General features: G+C 54.7%; 1 non-coding gene across 1 annotated transcript in view; it reads right to left on the bottom strand.

Moving 5' to 3' along the window:
• Positions 1-752, bottom strand: part of LOC144419304 (small subunit ribosomal RNA) — a 1810-nt gene extending 1058 nt beyond the window's left edge. The window contains exon 1 of the ribosomal RNA XR_013473977.1: positions 1-752. This exon is cut by the window's left edge and continues 1058 nt beyond it. This is a non-coding gene — a ribosomal RNA (small subunit ribosomal RNA).
• Positions 753-2500: the final 1748 nt, after the last annotated feature.

The raw sequence follows: 2500 nt of genomic DNA, 5'->3' as shown, positions 1-2500 counted from the left end.
AGTAAACTTATCGGCCACCGCCGACACTCAGTCAAGAGCACCGACGGAGAACCGAAGGTGAGGCGAACGCAACCAGTGACACGCCTTGCGACGGACCGGCGGCGCTCGCCCAAAATCCAACTACGAGCTTTTCAACCGCAACAACTTTAGCATACACTGTTGGAGCTGGAATTACCGCGGCTGCTGGCACCAGACTTGCCCTCCAATGGATACTCGTTAAGAGTTTTAGGATGTACTCATTCCAATTACAGGGCCTCGTTAGAGTCCTGTATTGTTATTTTTCGTCACTACCTCCCCGTGTCGGGAATGGGTAATTTGCGCGCCTGCTGCCTTCCTTGGATGTGGTAGCCGTTTCTCAGGCTCCCTCTCCGGAATCGAACCCTGATTCCCCGTTACCCGTTATCACAAAGGTAGGCACGTAGCGTACCTTCGACAGTTGATAGGGCAGACACTTGAATGATACGTCGTCGGTGCAGAGACCGTACGATCCGCGTGGTTATCCAGAGTCATCAAACGTCACAGGACGAACCCGGTCGGTTTTGATCTGATAAAAGCGCGCCTCCCGAAGTCGGCGCTTAATGCATGTATTAGCTCTAGAATTACCACAGTTATCCACTTCGCTTACGAGACCAAATAAACCAAGACTGATTTAATAAGCCATTCGCAGTTTCGCTTTACGAGAACTCGTACTTGCACCTGCATGGCTTAATCTTTGAGACAAGCATATCACTACTGGCAGGATCAACCAGATAGCTGCGACAGCTGCGCTCGGCCCTTGCTGGGCCGCCCGGCGCGTGCTCGTCGCATTCGTTTAAGACCGAGGCGATCGCCTGCGGCCGTACTCAGCTTCGACAGTCGCTGGCCGCGACGTCCACGCTCTCGCCGGCAGTGCCAGGCGGAGCGATTTGCGTTTTTTCTTTGCTCGCCCTCTCTCGGGCTCGATCCATTCAGTTTCGCACAAACAAGAGCTCTGCCGGCCGCCTGCAGCGGTGCCTAAAACCCGGGCATAACAATGCGACCGTTCTGCTAGGCCGACAAGTGCTCAAGCCAGACGCTCGATCGAACGCCCCCTACATATTAGTCGAGACAACGGCTCGCTCATTAGCATCGCGTTTGTACTTTAACTTTTTTTGGCTCGGCTTCTTTCGACGCCGATGCCGGCGACGCAGCACTCTCTCGCCCGCCAGCCACCGAGAAAAGGGTGCGCTCCGACCGGCCCCGCACCGCTCTTTCTTGGCTCATTCGAAATTACTGTCTTTCGCTCTGACATGCCTTACCTAGGGTTAGGTTAGTATGCTTGCACGTTTGTACTTTAACTTTTTTTGGCTCGGCTTCTTTCGACGCCGATGCCGGCGACGCAGCACTCTCTCGCCCGCCAGCCACCGAGAAAAGGGTGCGCTCCGACCGGCCCCGCACCGCTCTTTCTTGGCTCATTCGAAATTACTGTCTTTCGCTCTGACATGTCTTACCTAGGGTTAGGTTAGTATGCTTGCACGTTTGTACTTTAACTTTTTTTGGCTCGGCTTCTTTCGACGCCGATGCCGGCGACGCAGCACTCTCTCGCCCGCCAGCCACCGAGAAAAGGGTGCGCTCCGACCGGCCCCGCACCGCTCTTTCTTGGCTCATTCGAAATTACTGTCTTTCGCTCTGACATGCCTTACCTAGGGTTAGGTTAGTATGCTTGCACGTTTGTACTTTAACTTTTTTTGGCTCGGCTTCTTTCGACGCCGATGCCGGCGACGCAGCACTCTCTCGCCCGCCAGCCACCGAGAAAAGGGTGCGCTCCGACCGGCCCCGCACCGCTCTTTCTTGGCTCATTCGAAATTACTGTCTTTCGCTCTGACATGCCTTACCTAGGGTTAGGTTAGTATGCTTGCACGTTTGTACTTAAACTTTTTTCGGCTCGGCTTCTTTCGACGCCGATGCCGGCGACGCAGCACTCTCTCGCCCGCCAGCCACCGAGAAAAGGGTGCGCTCCGACCGGCCCCGCACCGCTCTTTCTTGGCTCATTCGAAATTACTGTCTTTCGCTCTGACATGTCTTACCTAGGGTTAGGTTAGTATGCTTGCACGTTTGTACTTTAACTTTTTTCGGCTCGGCTTCTTTCGACGCCGATGCCGGCGACGCAGCACTCTCTCGCCCGCCAGCCACCGAGAAAAGGGTGCGCTCCGACCGGCCCCGCACCGCTCTTTCTTGGCTCATTCGAGTTTACTGTCTTTCGCTCTGACATGCCTTACCTAGGGTTAGGTTAGTATGCTTGCACGTTTGTACTTTAACTTTTTTTGGCTCGGCTTCTTTCGACGCCGATGCCGGCGACGCAGCACTCTCTCGCCCGCCAGCCACCGAGAAAAGGGTGCGCTCCGACCGGCCCCGCACCGCTCTTTCTTGGCTCATTCGAAATTACTGTCTTTCGCTCTGACATGCCTTACCTAGGGTTAGGTTAGTATGCTTGCACGTTTGTACTTTAACTTTTTTTGGCTCGGCTTCTTTCGACGCCGAT

Source organism: Styela clava, unplaced genomic scaffold (genome assembly GCF_964204865.1).
Source record: "Styela clava unplaced genomic scaffold, kaStyClav1.hap1.2 HAP1_SCAFFOLD_116, whole genome shotgun sequence".
In the NCBI taxonomy this organism is placed as follows: Eukaryota; Metazoa; Chordata; class Ascidiacea; order Stolidobranchia; family Styelidae; genus Styela; species Styela clava.
This window is presented reverse-complemented; position numbering and strand designations above follow the sequence as displayed.